We start from the raw sequence: 25,414 nt of genomic DNA, 5'->3' as shown, positions 1-25,414 counted from the left end.
TTTTCACTTGGTTGAATGCATAGGCAGAATATTAGGGTAACTTCTCACAACCTGAGGAGGTATTGGTGCATCTTATTTGGTCCATAATAAAAATTTTCTGGTCAGGTATTCTTTTTAAGAGCTCTTTGGAACAAAGAACTCTCTAGTCAATAATTAGCTGTATAAAAGGACACAAATTAATAACTTAAAAGGAACAAAAGAGCAGAAATTGAATCGTATTACATTCTAATATATATTAGAAAATCATTTTTCACTTGGAATTTGTATGAAATAGTCCAGTACTTTTGGGTGGGAGTAGTCACTGCACTTTGTGGCATGAGGGTTCTCAGTTCCCCAACCAGGGATTGCAGCCATGCCCCCTGCAGTAGAAGCACGGAGTCTTAACCACTGGACTGTCATGGAACTCTTGTACTGAATTTGGATTGAGTTTCATAATTCTTTTCAACATAGTACTCCAGGGAACAACTGGCATAGTATTAGGACTGACAAGTTAGAATCTCCTAGTCATTCTTAATATTCTTTAGTCTTCCCTTCTCTATTTTAACCAGCTGACCACGTTACAGGATGACAGCATGTTAGGAAGATGATTCTGATAAACTGCTATCAGGGAATCTGATGTGTGTCATTTAGAGTCACACATGGGTACCACTGGGTCTGGGTTACTGTCGTGAAGATGGAAGTACATGGGGATCCGGGAAGCAGTCCTGCATGTCTGCACACGGTAGGGATGGTGCAGGAAGCGGGGAGGCAGCAAGCAGCAGCTGTCATGGAAATGTGTGATATAGGGAACCAGAAACAGAGAACAGTGCCAAGGAGGGTTTGTGCAGAGTGATTTAACTTTGGGTATTTACATTGCTTGCTTCAGCCACACACTCATCTGCAGTTGACCTTCAAAACAGGCAGAGATAAAAACTGGGGCAGAAGAAGAACCTTGTGGGATGAAGTAGTGCCTCTGGGAAGCCATCCACCAGACAGACGTGAAGTCACCAGGTAAGCCAGGCTGTGAGTGGGGACAGCAAGCCTGGGAGGGGGAGAGTTTGAATGAAGAGAGGAGACACGGATATTGAGTCAGGAGATGGGGAGAAGAAGACAGGCAGCTAAGTGAAGCACAGAGGGGAGTTTCTGGGAAGTATATGGTGGCTGAGAAATATAAAATTCAGACATAGAGTTACCTTCTTTACTGAAGAGATTATCGAAGCAGAGTGATTAAAAGTGCCAAGAGCGGTAACATCAGTAGAAGAGAATGATCTGACAAATCACTCATTGCATCTGACCACACTGGGGTTATTAGCGACCACAAGGTAAAAACCTTGGACTTCTCTCCACCTCCCTTCCAGAAAAGCTTCTTCCAATTTTCCATTAGGTACCTGTAACTCTATGGAAACCAACCTTGTAATGAACAATAATCACCTCCGTCTGCTAGATGTTCAGAGCTTTTCTCACATAGCCCCTCGACAGCATTTGACGTGGTTGACACTCTCCTTAACCATTCTCTTTTTGGGGATTTTGGTGAGCAAGCCACTCTTAGTTTCTTATTAGCTCCTTGACTGTTCTTCCAGGGACCTCTAGCCTCTTCTCCATGGCTATCGTATGTTCAAGTTACTCAAAGATTTATGTCCATCTCTCTTTTCTTCAAGTTTCCCAGGTGGCTCAGTGGTAAAGAATCTCCCTACCAATGCAGGAGACAAAAGTTCAATCCCTGGGTCAGGAAGGTCCACTGGAGAAGGAAATGGCAACCCACTCCAGTATTCTTGCCTGGGGAATCCCATAGACAGAGGAGCCTGGTGGGGCTACAGTTCATGGGGTCGCAAAGCGTTGGACATAACTTATCTACTAAACAACAGCTCTTTTCGTCACACTTTATTAAAATTTTTATTTATTTATTATTTTTGGCTGCACTGGGCCTTCATTGTTTTTGCTCAGGCTTTCTTTAGTTGTGGAGACTGGGGGCTACTCTTCCTTGTAGAAGCGGGGGCTTCTCATTGCAGTGACTTCTCTTGTTTTGGAATACAGGCTCTAGGTGCGTGGGCTCAGGAGTTGTGGCCCATGGACTTAGCTGCTTGGTGGTATGTAGAATCTTCCTAGACCAGTGCGCGAACCCGTGTCCCCTTCATTGGCAGGTGGGGTCTTATCCACTGCACCACAAGGGAAATCCTTTTTCACACTTTATGTTCTCTCTGACTCCATCTACATCTTTACTTAACCTACCACTGAAATAACTCCCATGTTTACATGCTGCTGCTGCTAAGTCACTTCAGTCGTGTCCAACTCTGTGTGACCCCATAGATGGAAGCCCACCAGGCTCCCCCATCCCTGGGATTCTCCAGGCAAGAACACTGGAGTGGGTTGCCATTTCCTTCTCCAATGTGTGAAAGTGAAAAGTGAAAGTGAAGTCGCTCAGTCGTGTCCGACTAGTAGCGACCCCATGGACTGCAGCCTACCAGGCTCCTCCATCCATGGGATTTTCTAGGCAAGAGTACTGGAGTGGCTTGCCATTGCCTTCTCCGCATGTTTACATATCCAGCCTCAATTTCCCTCAGCTCTTCACTTGACTTTCATTCGAAAGTCTCAAAGTCTCTTCCAAATCAAAACCAAATTCAAGTTACCCTCCTCACAAAGCAAAACAAGCAAGCCCTGATCCTCTTCCTCTGTTCCATAGCTTAACGCCAGCCATGCTGGTGTACTACCTGGAAAGCTCACTGTTTCCCTCACGTCAATTCTATCACCCAGTCCTGCTCATTTTTACCCCTTCATTACTTTGCTCCACCTCTGCTACTGTCGCCTTAGTTCAAGGTATCCTTATCTATCACCATCTCTACTGAAATAAACTTATTGCTTATTTTACCCTTTGAAACATTACTCTCAAGCCCTTTTGTAATTCTCCCATTGAGAAGTGCTGTCCACGTTCTGGGTCCTGGAATCGGGGTGTGCTGTGGGACAGCATTGCCCAGTGTTACCTGACCCAGGGATTGAACCTTGATCTCCTCATTGCAGGTGGAGTCTATACCATTGCGCCACTGGGGAGGCTTTAAGCTGATGAGAGTAACTATCAGCTAACTATCAGCCATCAAAACAGCACTGTTTTGCAGCAACAGTAACTGAAACACAGGTGGATCCCATTCATCTCCACTATTTCTAATTTGTTCTTCTTTTTCTTTTCTTTCTTTTTTTAGCTTGTTTGTTTTGGCCACACCCTGCAGCATGTGGGCTCTCAGTTCCCTGATCAGGGAAGGATACTTTGCCCGCTGCATGGGGAGCAGAGTCTTAACCACTGGACCACCAGGGAAGCCCCTCAAATTTGTTCTTGACCCTGCTGAACCCAAGTAATCTCTGCACTGGAAACCCCTCACCACTCTAGGTGAGATATCAGAGTTCTTCATCTGTGCTGGAGCACGGCCAGGCCGCCCCACCCTCACCCTGTAGCACAGCCTCTCTGTTTTCCAGCCGCCCTTCTTTCAGTTCTTGTATTTGCTGTGCCTCTTCCTGCCGTAGGACTCTGCACTATTTCCTTCGTTTGCAAACTCTTCCCCTCTACTCTTCAGCCTATTAATGGCCACTCATCCCGAAGGTCACAAATCCATTGGCTTCCTCAGAAAGACCTCCCTTGACTGTTCAATTCTAGATCAAATTTCCCTATTGGATGCTTTCAAAGATAAGATCCCTGTACCTCTGAGCACGCCAGTGCCACCAGGAATTTTGGACTTTATCCAAAGGCAGTAGTAAGTCACTGAACAGTCTTAAGAGTAACTGAAATATTAATCTGGCAGCAGGATGTTTTAAAATATATCGACAATGAGAAGCGTACTTTTTTAAAAGCTTTTTTTGAGGGGATAAATATTTGATTGATATCTGTTTCCTGTAACAGGCTGTCGGCTCTACTGGGGCAGAGACCACGTTTACTTTGCTTTCAGTAGCACTCTTGATGTTTTGCCTGGATCTTTGGTCTTTACTGCACATGACACCCAGAGTACACTTATGGTGACAGAACAAAGCTTGAGGGTATATTTACGAAGCCAGTGTGTTTCCATTGTAGTCCATTGCATAGTTTTAGGATGGCTAGGCTAAGAGTCAGGCACGACTGAGCGATTTCACTATCACTTTTCACTTTCATGCATTGGAGAAGGAAATGGCAACCCAGTCCAGTGTTCTTGCCTGGAGAATCCCAGGGACAGGGGAGCCTGGTGGGCTGCCGTCTGTGGGGTTGCGCAGAGTCAGACACGACTGGGGCGACTTAGCAGCAGCAGCAGCAGACTAAAGAAATAGTTATAAATCTGTTCTTGAGGAAATTACAGTCCAGTTGGGGAAATAGGACAGGCACAGTAATACCTCTGATGCTTGAACTTCTGTTGTAATTCCGATGTCATGCTCAGTGCTCTATTTAAACTATGCTATTTATCTTCACAACCCCTATGAGGTGAGTATTGTTATTATTCTTATTTTGCAGACCAGAGAACAAACACTCAGGTGGGATTTGAACAAAAGACTCTTGTTCTAATAACCTGGCTAAAAATATGAGATTTTTCTTGGGAGAGAATATTTTGATACAAATAGAAATGGGGGATAAAGTAGGTTAGACCAGATTTTCAGGCTAAGAAATTGTGAGTCACAACACATTTTTTTAAAAAAATTAAAACATACAGAGTAAGTTATCTGACCAAGAAAGAATTAAATTAGGATTGAACAACAAAAAGGTATCTGGAATATTCCTGAATTATTTGGATATTAAGTAACACACTTTTATATAGTCAATGCATCAAAGAAAAAGTTACAGGAGGAATTAGACAATAACATTGGGAATGTTATAAACAAAATGTTTAAAAAAGCATAATCAGAGGAAAATATTAATAAAGAAACTAATATGAATTGAAGGTCTTCTATCATTTAACTCTCACAAGTCCCTGGAAAGGAGGTATTATTCCAGTTCTAAAATTCAGGAAACTGAGGCTTCAGTTCAGTTCAGCTTAGGCAGCCTAAAAAGCCTGAGTAAGATTCCAGCCTCTGCTTTAAACCATAATCACCCTGGGAATTTTAAGCCTATATACCCCTGGGCTTCCTGGTGACCCGGAGCATGAACTTCCCTGAAGGAGGGACCTGCTCTCCTGTCCTGTAGGCAAACCCACACCAGTCATTCCAGTTACGGTGGCTCAGATTCGATTCCACTATCCTTCAGTTACTGATGTTCGAATGGAGAAGATGGGAGAGTTAGGGACACTACCGTTCTTACCTCTATTTGTCTTTTGCAATTGTGTGAATCTGGCATTTCACAAACTCAGACACAAGAGGAACTTGACTTACTCGGATTCATTGCTGTATCAGCGTCTAGAACAGTGCCTGGCATGTAATGGATGCTTAGTACATATTTGGAAAGAATGGGTGAACGACTAAGGACACCAGTGTAGGAGAAAGGTGACTGTAATGTATTTATAGGTGATTATAAGTGTATTTCTAAAATAAAAACATTTAATTTATTATTTTATTTATTTATTGGGAATGGAGTGTGTATATGCACTTATGTGCATATATTTGTATGACAAAATAGAAGCAGTGCTTACAGGGAAATACCTAGCTCTGGTTTATAGAACTGGTGGATTATACTAGAGAGGAAAAAAGGATTGAAAACAGTGGTCTAAACATCTAAATTAAGAAGATAGGACAAGAACTAATTAAATTTAAACTTTATACTTAAAAGTAAAAAGCTGAATATATATATTTTTAAGATCAAGAAAATTAAAATGTCTGCCCTTTCTATTTCTATGCAATATTAACCTAGGAGCCCTAGCGAGTGTATGAAGACAATAAATGATAAATATTGGAAAGAGAAATTAACAATGCCTCTATTTTCCAAAGAAATTGAGTGTGCATACAAAAACACACTCAAAGGAGTCTGAAACATAAACGTTTCTGGGGCTGATAAGTGAATTTACAAAATCATAAGATAAAAGATCAATGTATAGAAATCATTGTTTTCCTATACACTTTTAGTGAACAATTAGAAAATAAAATTTAAAAATATCATTTACAATGTGCATAAAAACTCTACACTTCTAACTACAAAATGTTGCTGAGAAAAATTAGAGTAGGTTTAAATAGATGAAGATATGCAGTATGTTAATGGATTAGAAATTTAAATAATTCTGAGATTTAAATTCCCTTCAAATTGACCTACAAATTCAGTGTAATTTCAGTCAAAATTCCTAAGACTAATTTTGCGGAAACTAGCAAGCTGATTTTATAATTTATGTGAACATGTGAAGAATGTAGAAGAGTCAGAATAGTTTCAGAGAAGTAAAAGTTAGAAGACTTATACTACCTGCTTTTATACTTACTATACAGCTATGGTAATCAAGACTACATGGTGTCAGAATAAAGACAGACAAATGAATGGTAAAATAAAGAACCCAGAAATAGACTCACACTAATAGGGTTTTGACTTAGTACCATAGTACTTTACTGAGAAAAAGTCTCCTTAAAGACATGGGAATAAAAGAGCTGAGTATCTATATAAAGAAAAAAAAAAGTCAACCTAGAGTCAGGTTTTACATTTTAGTTTAAACTTTTTCATTTAAGATGGATTCTATGTAAAAACTAAAAATACAATACTTCTATAAGAAAATATAGGAAAAAGTACTAACTTAAAAAGAATGTATTAGATTTCACCAAAATTTAAAACTTCTGCACATGAATTTTATATCAGCATTATTTATAATAGCCCAGAGCAGAAACAACCAGTCCATTCTAGAGGAGATCAATCCTGGGTGTTCACTGGAAGGACTGATGCTAAAACTGAAACTCCAATACTTTGGCCACCTCATGCGACGGGTTGACTCATTGGAAAAGAGTCTGATGCCAGGAGGGATTGGGGGCAGGAGGAGACGGGGACGACAGAGAATGAGATGGATGGATGGCATCACCAACTCGATGGACATGAGTTTGAGTGAACTCCGGGAGTTGGTGATGGACAGGGAGTCCTGGCGTGCTGTGATTCATGGGGTCACAAAGAGTCGGACACGACTGAGCGACTGAACTGACTGAACTGAACTGAGAGCAGAAACAACTCAAATGTCCATCAGCTTGTGAGCGGATGAACAAAATTTGGTCTACCCACGCAATGGAATACTATTTGGCAATAAAAAGAAATGAAATATAGATACATAGAAATACAGGCAGAACCTCAGAAACATGCCAAGTGAAAGAAGGCAGACACACAGACCATATGCTGTATGCTTCCATTGGTATGACATATCCACAGTGGATGAATCCACAGTGGCAGATTTCCACCCCTACTCCCGATGAAGTTGCCTAGGGTAGGCTTGGAAATAGGGGAAATGAATTCTAGATGGGCCTGAACAATTTTGTTGGGATGATGGAAATGTTCTAAATCTGAATTAGGGTGATAGCTGTACAACTTGTTAACTTTATTAAAAATCATTTAATTATACACTCTAAGTGAGTGAATTTTGTTGAATTAAATTACACCTCAGTACAGTTTAAATAATTCAAAACTTTTGCTCATCAGAGGACAGCGTTAAGAAAATGAATAGGTAAACCACCCTCCCCACCTCCTCCTTTTGAGAGACCCTGAGCCAAAGACACCCAGCTGGGCCACTTTGGATTCCTGACACTCAGGAATCAAGTGAAAAAGCAAGACAGAATCTTATTGCTTTAAGTTGCTACGTCTTGGTGGTAATTTGTTATTCAGTGAGCTATAACATTCAGGTGAGTACAGAGGAGCTCTTGGGGGTAGTGGAAATGTTCTATATCTCGGTCAAGGCATCTGCCATACAAGTTTATGTGTTTATCAAAAATCATAGTACTGTGCAGTTAAGATGTGTGAATTTGCTCAAGACAATATATTCTGTGTATAAAAATATGTAGGTTTAGGACACTTCTTCCAGTGAACTAGTGCATGAAGAGCTGAACACTGGAACCAGCAGAGGTCTGGTTTCATGCTGAGAAGGAACATTACTATTGGGAAAACATACTTTGATTGTAAGCTACCATATCAGTTTTCGTCCTCTAGGCAGAGAGAGTGAGACTTGAAGTTGTACGCACTCTCTGGCAGGCTACACTTGATCCTGTTAGCCATCCTCAACACTGCTTAGTCACTCTGTATACAGGGGGTCTTCTGGATTAGTCAGAGTGGAGGAAAGAGGCCAAGCATAGACTGGCTTAGACAAGACATCCATGTATTCCTCTCTCACGCAGCAGTGCATGGGTGGCAAGGGGCGCTGGGCATGGCGGGTGGAAGGGCTTCCGGAAGCCACTCAGAATCCTCAGATCCTTCCGATGCACTGCTCCATCATTCTCTGGGGGTGGTCTGCACCCTCAGGACTGGACCTGCCTCCCTGCTGATTCCACATTCAGCCCACCTAGAGGAGAATATACACTGTTTCCACTGATCTTGTGGTACAGACGCTTGTCACATGGAGGTTAGCCTAGAACCTCGGGATCCCTTTCTTTCTTTTCCTTTTGCTACTAAATGTCCTTTTTAATTTTTTCTTTGAAGGCACTTAAAAAACATTATTTATTTTTTATTTTGGCTGAGCTAGGTCTTCCTTGTAGCACTTGGGCATCTCTCTAAATTCAGAGATTAGGCTTAGTTGCCCTGCAGCATGTGGGATTTTAGTTCCCCAACCAGGGCCTGAACCCACATCTGCTTCATTGGAAGGCAGATCCTTAACCACTGGACTACCAGGGAATTCCTTGAAGACACTTTCCATAACTTTTTTTTTTTTTTTTTGCTAAATATATATATATATATATACAGTATACAGCAACAAGCTCTCCCTCTGTTCATCCGTCTATTCTGATCTTCCCCAGCCAGGGATCAAACTTGAATCTTCCACATTGAGGCTGATTCTGTACTGCTGAGCCACCTGGGAAGCCAACAACTTGGTACCATCCCTTTTTTATAGATGGGGCACTTGTGACAGAATTTGGATGACTTCCTCTAGATTAGACAGTAAGAAAGTTCCTGTTGGAGCAGAGATCCTCAGGAGAAAAGGAAGGTTGAGACAGTCATCACCTTCTTTGAGTGAAGAGCTATGGCTCAGCAGTGCCATTGAGTCTGTCCTTGAATTTGTCACACATCAACTGGTGTTGGACACATCTCATCACATGATCAGGCTTCATTGTAAAATGAGGGACTTGGGTGTATACATCTTCTACATTATCTTTTGTCTGAGATCTGTGTTCAGTTTCCTTGACGTTGACTTCTACTGAGAACTTTGAGCAAGTGCTAATTGACTGTTACTAAGAAGGTTATCTGATGGCACTTCAGCCGAGTTTCTAAAAGTGCTATATTGGGTTTTTGGCAGGTTGAGTGAAACAGTGTTCAAAAACCTCCTGCTTCATTTTCACAGTTGGCCATTCAGCCTCAACTGTGAGAGGAGTGACACTGAGAAATTCAGACATTCTCTTAGCTCAAGTTGCCAGGTTAATGGGGACTTGGTGAAGGAAATGAGGACTTCTTTTCTGATCAGATTCACCTGGAAAGTGAACTCTTTGACTCAGAAGCTGAACATTACAAGTTTTTCTGATCTTTACCAGTGTGATAGTACAGTGTCCTGGAACCAATCAGGATTTGGCAACCAATTCCAATAAGTGTGTATGTGTTGAGGGGTAGTGGGGGTGAAGCGTTTCCCATGCCAGCAAGCAAGTCTTAGTGGCTGGGGGTCCTACTCGATTCTGACACTGTATAACCTGGAGATGGGACTTTCAGGTGACTCAGACAGTAAAGAATCCACCTGCAATGCAGGAGATGCAATTTTTAATGTATCTATTTGGTATAACCTGACTGAGCGACTTCACTTTCACTTTTCACTTTCACACATTGGAGAAGGAAATGGCAACCCACTCCAGTGTTCTTGCCTGGAGAATCCCAGGGACGGGGGAGCCTGGTGGGCTTCTGTCTATGGGGTCACACAGAGTCGGACACGACTGAAGTGACTTAGCAGCAGCAGCAGTCAAATAAATAAGCTTCCCAGGTGGCTCAGTGATAAAGAATCCACCTGACAATGCAAGAGATGTAGGTTCGATCACTGGGTCAGGAAGATCCCCTGGGAGGAGGGCATGTCAATCCACTCCAGTATTCTTGCCAAGATAATCCCAGGGACAGAGGAGCCTGGTGGGCTACAGTCCATGGGGCTGCAAAAAGTCAGACACCACTGAAGCAACTGAGCATGCACACGCGCGCATAACCTGGAGATGCCATCAAATTCCACAGTTTGAGGTCTCAGTTCTGAGACGCCACCCCTCCACACACACACATACTTCTAATAACAGGTTACCACCACCTGTGCTTCTGACCAACAGACTAGAGACGAGAGGTCCTAATCACTCCTTCCTTGGGATCGATTAATTTGCTAGAGCCGCTCACAGAACTCAGAAAAATACTTTGCTTACCAAGTTACGTTTTTCTTACTCTTTGTGACCCCATGGATTGTACCACACCAGGCTCCTCTGTCCATGGGGTTCTCCAGGCAAGAATACTGGAATGGGTTGCCATTCCTTTCTCCAGGGGATCTTCCTGACCCAGGGATCAAACCCAAATCTCCCACATTGCAGGCATATTCTTTACTGTCTGAGCTACTACTGATTCATACATTATGTCATAATTTATTTTTATCGAGGCTTCAAAATAAGGAGATTCTTTGTCTGAATTAGGTTAGTTGCTGTTGTCATTGTTCAGTCTCTAAGTTCTTTCTGACTTTTTGCAGCTCCATAAACTGCAACACGCTAGGCGTCCCTGTCTTGCACTATCTCCTGGAGTTTGCTCAAACTCATGTCCATTGAGTTAGTGATGCCATCCAACCATCTCATCCTCTGTCACCGCCTTCTCCTCCTGGCCTCAATCTCTCCCAGCAACAGGGTCTTTTCCAGTGAGTTGGCTCTTTGCATCAGGCAACCAAAGTATTGGAGTTTCAGCTTCAGCATTAGTCCTTCCAGTGAATATTCAGAATTGATTTCCATCTTATTCTTTAATATCTAGTATATGACTTGGAATACAGAACATACATAATAAAAGTTTCTCTAGTAAATGGCTAGAAGCTGTATGAGAAATAACTGTCCTATTTACACATTGTCTCAAGGGTCACCTTAGCTCTGATTGAGTAACTAGGATTTACGTCCATCGCTGGTCTCGGCTAAAGTGGTCTTGGACAACCAGGAATGGAAGTGTCGTAAACATTTGCAATAAAGTTAAAGTACATGACAAAACTGGAGAACAGAATGTAAAAATGGTTACGCTTGATTACAGAAGTTACTGGAGGGAGAATTTGCCATGAGAAATGACAGACCACATGTGTCATAACTGACTCATCCATTATGTCACAACTTTTGTCGCGTCCTCAAAATAAGGAGATTCTTTGTCTGAATTAGGTTAGTTGTAATTTTGCCTCAGATTACTAGAAGGGTTGAGTAATCTCTGGCATTTATTTGGAGACATGTTCTTCTTGGCGTCTTATATATCTCAAGGTCAAAATGCAGAACCTTGCCAACACACTCCTTGTTGAGAATGTCTTAAACACGTGTGTGTCTGTGTGTATGTGTATGTGAAATCAGGAAATAGGAGTGCTCTTGGTGTAAATAGAGACAGAAGGCTAGCTTTTGCTTTACAGGATTTGTTCCTGCATCACCTTTTACTTTTTTTGATATCCTTGACCTAAGGCTATATCCTTGACTTTTATTTTTGGCTGTTTTTTTTTTTTAATTGGAGGATAATTGCTTTACAATGTTGTTTTGGATTCTGCCGTACAACAACGCAAATCAGCATAAATATACATATACCCCTCCCTCTTGAGCCTCCCTTCCACACCCCCACCCCACCCCACCCCTTTAGGTCATCACAGAGCGCCAGGCTGAGCTCCCTGCGCTGTACAGCAGCTTCCCACTAGCTGTCTGTTTTAGACATGATAGTGTGTGTAAGTCAACCCTACTCTCTCAAGTCATCCCACCCTCTCCTTCCCCTCATTGTGTTCATAAGTTCGTTCTCTGCATCTGCATCTCTATTCCTTCCCTGCAAATAGGTTCAGCTGTACCATTTTTCTAGATTCCATCAGTTCAGTTGCTCAGTCCCGTCCGACTCTTTGCGACCCCATGAATCAGCACGCCAGGCCTCCCTGTCCATCACCAACTCCCAGAGTTCACTCAAACTCATGTCCATTGAGGCGGTGATGCCATCCAGCCATCTCAGATTCCAGATATATGTGTTAATACACAATAATTGTTTTTCTCTTTTTGATTTGTATATTCAGGGTTTTTTTATTTCTTGCTATTGTCCACAACGTTGCCAGTGAGAAGCTAAATATTTTTAAACTTCCATGATTTTAAAAATATATTAACAGAACACAAGCTACCAAGTTAAAGAGTATTTTGATATGTTTCCAAATTATCCTCTAAAAAGTTTGTAGCAGTTTATACATCCATCATCTCCACCTTCTTTTGTCAGCATTCAATCTTATAATGTTGTAAAGCTTTTGCAAATCTGATAAGTGGAAATGGTATTTGAGTTAAATTTCTTAATTACTTCTGATGCATTTTATTTATTGAAAACTTCTAGTGAAGCTTCCTGAAACTTCTATTCATCCTTCTTTGAACATTTTAAGAGTTAAATTGTCTCTCCTGTTAGTGGTTTGTAACATATGCTTCTATGGAACGTATATATCTGGGTGTGTATCTGTGTACATATGCTGCATATATAAGCTATACATAAAGGTTCAAACATTTTTCCAGGCTTTTGCTTGCTGTCTGTTTATAATATGTACAGAGGTAATGAAATTGATTTGGTCTATGTTGTTACGGCTTCTATATTTGCTGTTATGCTCAGAAAGCCCATATTACTCCCACCTCATAATCAATTAAATATTTTATTCTATGTTTATAGCTTTAATTTTTCTTTTCTTTTTTTTTTACTGTTTTAATCTCTACTACATCCTGGAATTTAATTCTTTTCATCAATTAAACTGAATTTTTCTACTGCTTGTAATATATTTTACAGTGTTGATATTAAAACATTCATAATGCTTAAGCAAATCTAAAATGGTCTTAACACCATTTATTTAAAACCTGGAGGAGTCTGGTGGGCTTCAGTCCATAGGGTCACAAAGATTTGGACATGACTGAAGTGGCTTAGCACATAGCACATATATACCTTGCATAATTATATTCACATACACATTCTTAGATATAGGGCTGACAGGAAATATATGAGCATGATTAAAATGATTATTAGGGATAATACCCAGAAGTATTCAAAATTTCTTCACTGAGGATTGCTCATTATAGTCTGAAACACATGATTTTAAAGTTAGTCTGGTGTCTCAATACTCCATTGTTTGTGCTTCAGACAAAAATGCAGTGCCTGTTACATAACTTTTGCTATGTATTACACAAGTATATTTACAAATTCTTTTTAAAAATATGTCCTCAATTGAAGAAGTTGGTTTCAGGAGAATTGGACAGGACATTGAAGAGAAACACTTTAAAGTGGGTGGTTAAAGTGACTTCCTGCAAATGTATGTCTGTGGTTTCTGTGAAATTAGCTTTTTTTCCCCCTCCACATTCCTCTTTCCTTCCGGAGTCTAAATTTTCTCGGAATATTTCTTCAAAATATCTGGACTTGATCTCAGAAGATAATCTGAGAATGAATGTTTACAGGTTTGGAGAATACCAGCAAATGATGGCTACGTTTAAATTTTCACCAACCCCAGATGGAAGCTTCTAGATTTTTACGTTTTAGAAGATGTAGGGCCATGAGGAAAATGTTGACACTTATTTAAACAGAAGGAGTGGATGAGAACAGGACCTGCAGCTGGGCTTTTCCTCTCACGTTCTTGCGGAGTTAGAAGGCGGGGCTGTGACTGAGACCGCAGAGGAGAAAGGGCAGCACAAAGGGAGGTATTAAGAGCTGCACGTAGGGCTCCCAGGTGGCTCAGTGGGAAAGGTCTGCCTCCCAACGCAGGAGACGCAGGTTCAGTTCCTGGGTTGGGAAGATCCCCCGGAGAAGGACATGGCAGCCCACTGCAGTATTCTTGCCTGGGAGAGGAGCCGGGTGGGCTATAGCCCATGAGGTTGCGGAGAGTCGGACATGACTGACTGACTAAACAGCATCAAACCTACACATCAGATTTTCTCTCACACTCTCACTGTGTGAGACTAAAGCATTTGCTTGAGATTCTGAGGAGCAGAGGCTGCTACAGGAGACACCTCAGCAGGATGAGAACATTTCAGATCAGGGCGAAGACTGCTTGCTCAAAGTCATGCAACCCCTGCCATATGCCCAGACCCAGCTCCTGCCCTCTGCCCTCCCAAACCCTTGGCTGTCCTGCTGTCTGCTGTCTGTATGCTGTGCTCCTGGTACCCACCTGTGGGTCAGCTCTCTGTCCACAGAGACCCATCCCCATGAGTCCTCTGAGATGCCACTGCCGACCAGTATTTCAGGGACAGGATGTCTGTGATGAAACAGATTTGTTTACTTCTGATACCCGGTCAATGATCTGGTGACTATACAGAATGAGCACGTAGAACAGAAGAAATTTATCTGATTAGGTGAGGGGAAGGAGTGCTTTTAAGAAGAGTGGAACAATCTCTAAGTTAGGGAGCTGCCTCTGATAAGGAAACTCCAAAGAGATACAACAGAGCGACTTCCCGACAACACAGATCACAGAAGGCCTCTTAAATAGGACTAGAAGTTGAAATTTTTGTTTTAAACTTTTTATTTTATATTGGGGGTATAACCGATTAAAAATGTTGTGGTAGTTTCAGGTGGACAGCAAAGGAACTCAGCCATATGTACACATGTATCCCTTCTCCCCCAAACTCCCCTCCCATCCAGGCAGCCAGATAATACTGAGCAGAGTTCCCTGTGCTATACAGTAGGTCCTTATCCATCTTAGATACAGCAGGTGTGTATGTCCATCCAAAATTAACAATTCCTTCACCTACCCTCCCCCACTAGCAACTGTAAGAATGTTCTCTAAGTCTGTGAGTCTTTTTCTGTTTCATAAAGAAGTTCATTTGTATCATTTCTTTTCCAATTCCACATATTAGGGATGCCATATGATATTTCACCTTCTCTGTGTGACTTCAGTCAGGAGAAATTGAATTTTTAAATGAAAGTCATTTCATACTAGCAAGGGCCCCTGACTTCTACCTCCTTGTTGATAGAGTCACAAGGAAAATAGTGATTGACACATTATTGTCCACTGTAAGTTACCTATTTCTCTATAACAAATGACTCTAAAGTTGGGTAGCCTAAACAATACATGTTTCTTGTCTCATGTACCTTTTGCGGGCCAGGGATCTGAGAGTGACTTAGCTGGATGGTTCTACTTCACAGTCTTTCATAAAGTAGAGGTCAACCTGTTGGCCAGAAGATTTACTGCAACTGGAAGACCCCCCTCCAGGCTCACTCATGTGGGCCACTGGCATGAAGCTCTGGTTCCTCTCCATGTGGAATACTCATGGGGAGGCTCCACATGTGGCTTCTCTGAGACACAGTGACTGCAGAGAGAGAACCAAGATGGTAGCCACATGCTCTTCATAACCTAATCTTGGAGGTGCATGTGATGGCTTACCCCATGTTCGACTGGGCACAGTGACAGTGTGAGAGAGGACCCTGCAAGGGTGTGCACAACAGGGGGAAGGGGGCCCTCCCGGAGCTGGCTGTCATGCTGACCAAAGGGACCTTTTCACTGGGACCTCACAATTTATAACTACTCAGCTGCTCATCCTTTAGTCTAAATGTCTCAAGTCTGGCAGGGGACACATGAACACTGAACCCTGTTAAAATGCGGAGGGAGATAAACATCTTTTATAAAAGCCATTGGGTAAACATTTTCAGTTCTTTTGTTGCTGTTGTTTGGTTTTTTGGAGAAGAAGAATATGAGTGTATGAGTATATGTGTGTCTGTCTGTGTTTCAGGGGGGGACAAGGGGAGAGACGGAGGGAAGGAGAGGGAGAGAGAGAATGTAAAAAAATGTAATTTTTCAGATCAAATTTTTCCTCCAGTTGGCATATGCGCATGTGTGCCGAGTCATTCGTTGTGTGGACGTCAGTAGTTGCAGCACGTGGGCTCAGCAGTTTGGCTTCCCGGCTCTGGAGCACAGGCTCAGTAGTTGTGGCACACAGGCTTCATCGCTCTGTGGCATGTGGGGTCTTCCCAGACCAGGGATTGAACCCATGTCTCCTGCAATGTCAGCCAGATCCTTTACCACTGAGCCACCAGGGAAGCTTTGATTTTTGACATTTAAAAGCTCCTTTTTGTTTGGGTAAAGAGCTAAGATGTCACGTCCATGTGGACAAAATCCACATGCAGACATAAATAAGCTCTTGCACATGTGTGTGTGCATGCACACACACACACACAGACAGCAAACAGTTTTCAGCTCTTCCAGCCGCAGCAGTCTGTCCTCATTTCAAATGAAAAAGCTTGGCCAATTTCCTTTCATGCCATTGAATGGTGAGTCATTACAGAAGTCTTGTGCCCTCTTAGAGAAGCGTGGCCTTCCATCAGTTCTAGGGCACTTTTGTTTAGGAGACTCACCTCCAGGGGATGCAGTCATTTTTAGAGGCTGTGGTCTTCAGGTCTGGGGGGGTGAGATTCTCAAGGGAGCAGTCTGTGTCCCCTCCCAGGCTCACCCAGTCTCTCCCTGCCAGTTGGGTACATCAGCAAGTATCTCTGGATTCTATATTCTGCAGAGATCTTGCAGATAGAGAACAAGAATCCTCCTGAAGCTACTCACAGCTGCTGAAGCCCCTCTGTCTTCCATCAAACGTTTCCTTCTTTCTTACAAAACCTGATGGACCCTGATAGATGGTGGCCTCTCTGAACTTCACAAAATGTCTTGAGCTGGTAATGGAAACATTGAAGATGCCGTTAATCATCCTGATAGCAGTTAAGTACGTCAGCGCCAGTGCTGAGGAGTTCTTTGAAAGACATTCCACAGCAGAGTTGGCCACTGTTTCTAGACCCTGTTCAGCTATCTTAACATTCATATGTGATAAGGGATATCGAGAGATCTAGATTTGGGTAAACCGTAACTTCACTATGCCAGAAAGGTTTCTTTAAACTCCACTCTTGAACAAAGACCGTGCCATAGTTTCTCAGTGTACTGCACTGTGATTAGTTACTCAGTTGTGTCTGACTCTCTGCGACCCCATGGACTGTAGTCTCCCAGGCTCCTCTGTCTATAACCTGCTCTAATTTTTAAAACCACCCAGACTGTTGCAAATTTCTAATTTACACTCAAATTTTTTCAGGTTTGTAAAATGCTGCCTTCCCCTCAGATGGTGCTAGAGGTAAAGAAACTGCCTGCCAATGCAGGAAACTTAAGAGACTCGGGTTCGATCCCTGGGTCAGAAAGATCCCCTGGAGGAGGGCATGGCAACCCACTCCAGTCTTCTTGCCTGGAGAATCCCATGGACAGAGGAGCCTGGAGGGTTATAGTCCATGGGGTTGCAAAGAGTCAGACACGACTGAGCGACTTAGCATGCATGCATGCACCTTCCCCTCATCCTCCTTTTTGGGGTAAAGATTAAGTTCCTTGAGGTCAGGAATGAGTTCCATCCTGACCTCAAATCTCTCACAATGCCCCACACAATGCTGGGCACATCAATAAATACTGCTTGGTTTCTTGTTTAAGTGCATTTTCTCTAAATCTCTAGCTGTGAAGAAGAAGTGATAAATGACTCTGTAAAAGTAGATTTCTCTGTGCCATTTTTCTAAACTCCATATACATACATACATACATACATTAATATGCGGTATTTGTTTTTCCCTTTCTGACTTCCTTCACTCTGTATGACGCACTCATAGAGAACAAATGCATGGATGCCTGGAGGGAATGAGGGTGGGATGAACTGGGAGATTGGGATTGACATAAATACACTACTGATGCCATGTGTAAAATAGGTAACTCATGAGAATTTACTGCATAGCACAGGGAACTCCACTCAGTGCTCTGAAGTGACCTAAACGGGAAATAAATCCAAACAAGAATGGATGTATGTATAGGTACGACTGATACACTTTGGTATACAGTAGAAACTAATGCAAGATTATAAAGCAACTATACTCCCATAACAATTCTTTAAAAAGTGGGCTCCATATAAAGATTGTGCAGTAAATAACTGGATTCTGCAGGAGGTTTTCATCTTTTATGTATGGTGATCGTAGGGAAGAAGAAAAGAAGATTTGATTCCTTTGGTGAGACTCCGGTCTTGAAGGAAACTTGAAAAAAATTGAAGTTTTTTAAGCAAAATTTTGGTGGGTTAATTATATGGGAGGGCAGAAAGCCACCAGTGTTCGTTAATATGGCTGATACTCGATTATTCATTTACTATTGACAGCAGTCAATCCTAAAGGAAATCAGTCCTGAGTATTCATTGCAAGGACTGATGCTGAAGCTGAAGCTCCAATACTTTGGTCACCTCATGTGAAGAGCCAACTCATTGGAAAAGACCCTGATGCTGGGAGAGATTGAGAGCAGGAAGAGAAGGGGGCTGCAGAGGATAAGATAGTTAGATAGCCTCACCAACTGAATAGACATGAATTTGAGCATGTCTTCACTATCTCCAGGAGATAGTGAAGGCCAGGAAGGCCTGGAAGGCTGCAGTCCATGGAGTTACAAAGAGTCAGACACAAATTACTGACGAAACAACAATTGATAACAATACCCACTTGCACTGAGACTTAGGATGGGAAGTTTGCCCAAAGTGACACAGTCAGTGCGAAAAAACCCTCTGGATCTAAAGCTCCTGCTCTTTCTACTGTATTAGAGCGTCCTTGGCAGATGATACATCCTGATCATTTGCAACCAACAGTTTGAATGGAGAAGGGAAAGGTTGCCCTACTCCAGTATTCTGGCCTGGAGAATTCCATGGGCTGTAAGAAAAAGAATCACATTGGAGCTTTCCTGGAATCTAGTGGTTAGGAGTCCACCTTGCAGTGAGGGGGACACTAGTATGATCCCTGGCCCAGGAAGATGCCACATTCTCCAGAGCAACTAAGCTCCTGTGCCACAAATATTGAACCTGTGCTCTAGAGCACGGGAGCTGAAACTGCTGAAGCCCGTGTGTCCCAGAGCCCATGCTCCACAACTAGAGAAGCCACCGTGATGAGAAGCCTGAGCACTGCAACCAGAGACTAGCCCCTGCTCACCACAACTAGAGAAATGCCCAACTAGCAATAAAGACCCAGCACAGCCAAAAAATAATAATAAAATCACATAGATGATTAAAGTCAGTTGATTTGGAATTGTCATGGAAAGAGTCCAGTTACAGAGGCTTTTGATTTTGGCTGTTGCCCTGAGTAAGGTAATTGATCAGCCCTGAGCATCCACTAAGCCTCTGAGGAGTGTAGGGGTCAGCGTGTGCAGAGATCCCTGCACACAGAGCCTGGTTCACGTTTAGGCATCCAATTGTATCAGTTTTCAAAACATAGACAATGTGGCATCAACAGCAAAACCTCCTGCAAAAATGTACACTGTTGTTCTTAGAGCCATAGTTTCAGCTGCCAACTCACTGTAAGGGCACTGAGTGCCTGCCACCTAGATGAAGTCAGGAGGTTTTGCTGAAAATGTCACCCACAAGGAAGGTAAAATAGAGCTAAGAGGAAATGTGACCATCTGCAGAGCTACTGTTGCAGTGGAAAGTGCAGCTTCATCAGAGATCTTTCAAATAGAGAACATGGTGCAAACTGAAGTCAGTATTTGTTAACAGAGCAGCTCATCAGCAACCTGGTTCCTGTCTCTTAACTGATAAGGACAATGGAAGGCTTCAAAAGAAGTGTGACTATGGCATGTAGCACAGAGCTGTTAGAGAACTGGTCTTACGAGTTAGCAAACTCTGTTGGTAGGAAGCTGAGGAAGAAAGAGCTCACCAGCCAGATGGTAAGTGTCTTTCCCTGGGGCGATTTTCCAAAACTGCTTTGATCTCAGAGGGAATGGAATTTGAACACAAAAATTTAGGTTGAAAATAATCATTGCCCCTGGTTTTCTGTTTATGAAAAAGGTAGTCTTACCAGTGGCAAAACCAAGGTACAGAGCGATGAAGTCCCTTAAAGTCTTGTTTGTATTACATGGAATTTTGGCCTCATGTGCATGCTAAGTCGCTTCAGTCATATCCTGCTCTTTGTGAGGTTTTATGGACTGTAGCCTGCCAGGCTCCTCTGTTCATGGGATTCTCCTGGAAAGAATACAGGATTGGGTTGCTATGCCCTCCTCCAGGGGATCTTCCTGACTCAGGGATCAAACTCGCGTCTCTCACATTGCCTGCATTGGCAGGCGGGCTCTTTACTGCTAGCACCAAATGGGAAGCCCATTGGCCTGCTGTATTGGAAAAGAAATGGAGGAGGGTGGGTTTGGGAGGGGGTCTTGTGGTATATAGTACATGCAGAGTGCTCATATTCCAGAATTGTTCTTGCTGGAATCCACTGAAATTCAGAAATGGAATCTGCTCTGATGGTGGAGAAGGGAAAAAAGCTTGGGAAGAAAGGAGCTCCTGGGTAGGGGTGGGATAGGGGGAGAAGAATGTGGTGTGTGGAAGGGGAGAAGGAAATGAGATGGAAAAAGAGAGGGATGTTTTTCAGGAGGAGGGCTTCTGGGGTCCGTCTTTTGAGGGGAGTGGTGGGTAGGGAGGATTAACTGACTCAAATCCATGTCTGGCATGGGGGCCTCTGGTTGATGGCTCCGTTCTTGTCCTCTCTGAAGGCTCTCAACAAAGCGTGGAGGGTCAAATGTGGCAGAGTTGGTCCCTAAAGCTGTACCCTCTGTGTGTCAGGTGTGGAGAAGAGGGAGGTATGCATATTCATGTGCCATACTCAATGACATATTCATGTGTCATTGCCCCCAAAGTCTCAGTATGGACCTTGTCATGCCATTCCTGCTAGTCTGCGTATAGTATGAGAGAAAGCTCTGACACCCACAGAACCACATTTAATCCCTGCTCTTACTCTTTCACTTTTCACTTTCCACTTTCACACATTGGAGAAGGAAATGGCAACCCACTCCAGTGTTCTTGCCTGGAGAATCCCAGGGACGGGGGAGCCTGGTGGGCTTCCGTCTATGGGGTCACACAGAGTCGGACACGACTGAAGTGACTTAGCAGCAGCAGCAGCAGCTTACTCTTACTGATGACTCTAGACCATTGATCTAACCTCTTTAATTCTTGTACTGTTGACTTAAAAAGCCAGCATATTAGTACTAACGTCAGGCTCAAAGGGTGGTGTCTAAAGATGAAATGGATGTAAAGTCATAGGTGGCTCAGTCAGTAAAGAATCTGCCTGCAGTGCAGGAGAGCCGGGTTTGATCCCTGGGTCAGGAAGATCCCCTGGAGAAGGAAATGACAACCCACTCCAGTATTCTTGCCCAGGAAATCCCATGGACAGAGGAGCCTAGCAGTCTACAGTCCCTGGGGTAGCAAGAGTTAGACAAGACTTAGGGACTAAACCACCGCCTAGCTAACATCAAATGCTTGATAATGTCAGCCCTCATCGTCATCATTAGTTTTCTACTTTTCCTACTTTGGGAATCTTCACCTCTGTGCCCTACTGGTGGCCCGCTGTGGTTGCTGACTTAAACTACAGAATCCCCCACAGGAAGGAGCGTTCTCTCTTCTCTTGAATGGGATGTGTAGGTGAGGAGCTTGATCCTTCTATATTTGGATATGTGGACCAGCAGCTCAAAAAGATCGGGGATGTCTTTGGTTTTCAGATTCCTGCTTTTCCAGTAGGAGAACTCTTCATCTACGTCCTTCAAAATGTTTGTCCTATGATTATGAGGGTCTATATTTCTCTGCTTGCCCTTCCACACTTTCCAGTTTTTTGCGAGTATGGAGAAAGATGGGGCTTCCCCAGTGGCTCAGTGGTAAAGAATCCACCTGCCAATTCAGGGAACCGGGTTCAATCCCAGGGTCAGGAAGATCCCCAGGAGAAGGAAATGGCAAACCACTCCAGTATTCTTGCCTGGAGAAACTCACGGACAGAGGAGCCTGGTGGGCTACAGTCCATGGGGTCTCAAAGAGATAGACACGAGTAAGCGACTAACAGCAAAAGCAAAATTCTCAAAACTTCTGCAGTGATTTACACACAGGGGTTCCAACTGATCTGTGAAGGAAAGAGGAATACTTCTCTCCAGGGAAGCTTTCCAGGGAAGGCGAGCAGTTTTTCTCTTGTGTAGCTTCAAGGTCTATCTGCTTGCACTCTGGAAGATCTCCTCCAGTCTGGTGGGTTTAATTTCATCGATACACTCATGTATCCCAAATTTATATATATCTGGATGGAGGTCTCTAACCTACACGTGTCTCCTGAACGTCAGCAGCAAATAGCTCACTGATGCCTTGACATCTCCAGCTATATGTCTAAGAGGTATGTTTGATTGTATATGTCCCATACTGAGGGATTCTCACTCCAAACCCTGTTCCGTGTCCAGGCTCCATCTTAGTAATTAGCAGAAAAAATATATGGCCAAATTTTGTGCTAAGTCGCTTCAGTCATGTCCGACTCTTTGTGACACTGTGGACCATAGCCCGCCAGGCTCCTCTGTCCACTAGCATCACCTGGGAAGACCCCATGGCCAAATTAGTTTAGATTAATTCTGAAAATGAAGAGTAATTCTGAGAATTCTTAAAAAGAAGATAATCTGCCCTTGCAGTCAGCAGGCATTGGAAGATTTCTGCTTAACTTGGCAGAATTCATGGCTGCTCAATATCTTGGATTTAGTTATTTATTGGAAGCTCTTGCCTTTCATGTTTTGTCTTGCTAAGTTATTATAAACTACTATACTTTACACTGGATGGTATCATAGTGGTTAGAGGCCAAAATGGCTTAGTTCTCTATAGAAAATGGGCTTAAAGGAAATTAGGGCTATTTATTTTATTTCATCTTCCTGTCTCAGTCATAAGAAGGAAAGATTTACCACTGTAATCTCTCTTTTTAGTTGAGATTAGGGGGAAAAAAAGACGTGTCTTTGAGGTTCAGCAAGTCTGGTTTCAACTCCAGCCGCAACTGTGTGAGCTTGGTCAAATTATTTAACCAGTCTCATCCTTGGGTTTTTATTTTAATCTGTAAAATTTGAATGCTGCTGATGATAAGTACTATGCAATATTGTACTTTCAATGCAAAGACTTAATTGTTGAATAATTGAATTCTTTTATAGTGATAGCTTTTATTTATCACAATAGCTAGACTCTATTAAATGCTTCTGCAAGATATCATGGGTATGCTATTAAAACTCTAACTGAAGCCTTATTGAAAACTAGGAAACCAAGATAACCATGGCCTAGTCTGAATGAATAAATGCCTAAACTTAATTAAGAATTTTAAGATGTTTTAGGATACACAATGTAAGTTTGTATTCAAATGTAAGCATGTTTAAGGTAGTATTATTTTGTTTGTCCAAATGTTACCTAGAGGTTACAGTGTCCTGGGTGCCGTTCCAAGCGTTCCTGCTCCTGATTCTGCGGAGCAGATTCTCAGTGCTAAAACCCATATGATCTTAATAACTAAGTCAAGAATAGCAGCAAGCAGATCTAATTCCTTGAAGTGATGCCAGCATCTTGTGGTGAATCTCCCAGCAGTGACAAGACTTTTCATCTCTCCCACTGAGACCACATGACTGATATTGGTGCAGAAGGAGATGCCTGCCTCAAAAACATTGCCGGCCGCAGGGCGAGGAGAGGTGGTGTTGTCAACTGCCTCCAAAAATCCACTAGGACTTTTCTTGGTCAGCACTTCCTCTTTTAACATTCATCATATCATAGCAAAATAATATAGTGGTTAGGAGTCTAGCCTTTGGAGCCAACCTGCTTGGGTTCAAATTCTGGCTCCATCTCTTAGCGTAACATAACTTGCATTTGCTTACCCTCTTGGTGTCTCAAGGCTTCCCTGGTGGATCAGACAGTAAAGAATCTGCCTGCAATGCCGGAGACCCAGGTTTGATCCCTGTGTTGGGAAGATCCCCTGGATAAGGGAATAGCAACCCACTCCAGCATTCTTGCCTGGGTAATACCATGGACAGAGAAGCCTGGTGGGCTACAATCTATGAGGTTAAAAAGAGTAGGACACGACTGAGCAACTAACACTTGGTGTCTCGGTGTCCTTGTCTGTAAAACAGCTGTAATGATAATAGTGCTTGCTTCACTGGGTGGTTGTGAGAATGAAGGTGCTAGTACATATAAGTCATTGAGAACTGTACGTGACGTACAGTGAATTCTAGAGAAGCCTTAGCTTTGGTTATTATTTTACTGTGCTGGTCTGAAATCAGTTCCAGAATCCTTCTGGGATGTGGTTATTTTTGAAAGTACGTTAAATTTACTCATGACTGAGTCACACCAGCTATGTGGAAGTAAAGGCAAATTTGCAGCTTACATCTGTTTGACATGGAACCCAAGAGTTGAGGATTACGGTTTTCCATGTCATTCCTTGTAAGGCAGTCTAATGACTTCCCTCTGTTTCCATGAACTTCTTAGAAAAACTTGCCTTTCCCATCTAAGAGCCCTGTAGGGACTTGAATCTGAGAATCTGGAATCCATGTTTGGATGAGACTATGTTAGTTCTGGACCTTAAACAGTCCATTTGCAAAATCCCTTGGAGTCTTACTTCTCATCTCTTGCCCCCGTTTGCTTTTGAAACTCTCTCAGCACCAAAGCTGCTATACCTGGCTGAGCCTTCCTTACTAGAGTCTGCCAAATAAAGTATCAAGTAATATCAGGATGGGCAGTAGTAGCGTTCCTGGATTTCCAGATCATTTGGAACTCAAAGTGTAATAATATTGGAGCCACAAACACCAAGCACTAGCTTGAGTAACTGATGTTAAATGGGATAAGATCTGATGACTTCTTCCAAAGGATTGTTCTGTTGTCCTTAAATATTTACATACCAGTGTCAAGAGTTCTTGGCATACAGTGAGCCAGCACTTTTGCACGAGTCATGGATTTTGGCTCAAGATGAAATTTTAGGGTGGGTGGAGTGGGTGTGTGGAAGGATGTCTCATATCTCCCCTTTAAAATAAAAGAGGGAATTTGTGCATGTGGGGAGTCGGTAAGGAAGAAGCCACAAGAACTGGAAAGGCTTCACGGCTCAGTCACTGACTTGAAGTTCTTTCCTTCTGCCCATCACTTTGGGTAAGCATCCTTTACTTAACTAAGAAAGTGAAAGTGAAGTCACTTAATCATGTCCGACTCTTTGTGACCCCATGGACTGTAGCCCACCAGGCTCCTCTGTCCATAGGATTCTCCAGGCAAGAATACTGGAGTGGGTTGCCATTTCCTTCTCCAGGGGGTCTTCCGGACCCAGGGATCAAACCCAGGTCTCCCACATTGTGGGCAGACGCTTTAGCCTCTGAGCCACCAGGGCAGACTTACTTAACTAAAGTTCGTAGTAAAAACGTTTCCATACATGTAACGAGAAAAGTACCAA

The 25,414-nt window shown here is 42.8% G+C and overlaps 1 protein-coding gene across 5 annotated transcripts in view; it reads left to right on the top strand.

Moving 5' to 3' along the window:
• IL33R (interleukin 33 receptor) overlaps positions 1-25,414 on the top strand; it is a 77,210-nt gene that overhangs the window by 21,843 nt on the left and 29,953 nt on the right. For 3 of the 5 annotated variants that reach the window (XM_088841600.1, XM_055399780.2, XM_055399781.2), the window contains exon 1: positions 25,035-25,119. The exons of 1 other annotated variant lie outside the window; for it this stretch is intronic. The gene's annotated coding sequence lies outside the window, so the exon portion shown is untranslated. Of the gene's footprint in view, positions 1-19,751; positions 19,890-25,034; positions 25,120-25,414 lie in introns of those variants that run through there. One more of the 5 variants, XM_088841598.1, reaches the window with a different exon arrangement.

The sequence above is a fragment of the Moschus berezovskii genome, chromosome 11, assembly GCF_049115385.1.
Source record: "Moschus berezovskii isolate FMDL1 chromosome 11, NW_MosBer_1.0, whole genome shotgun sequence".
NCBI lineage: Eukaryota > Metazoa > Chordata > Mammalia > Artiodactyla > Moschidae > Moschus > Moschus berezovskii.
The sequence above is the reverse complement of the archived record's forward strand: the minus strand, read 5'-3'. Positions and strand labels throughout refer to the sequence as shown.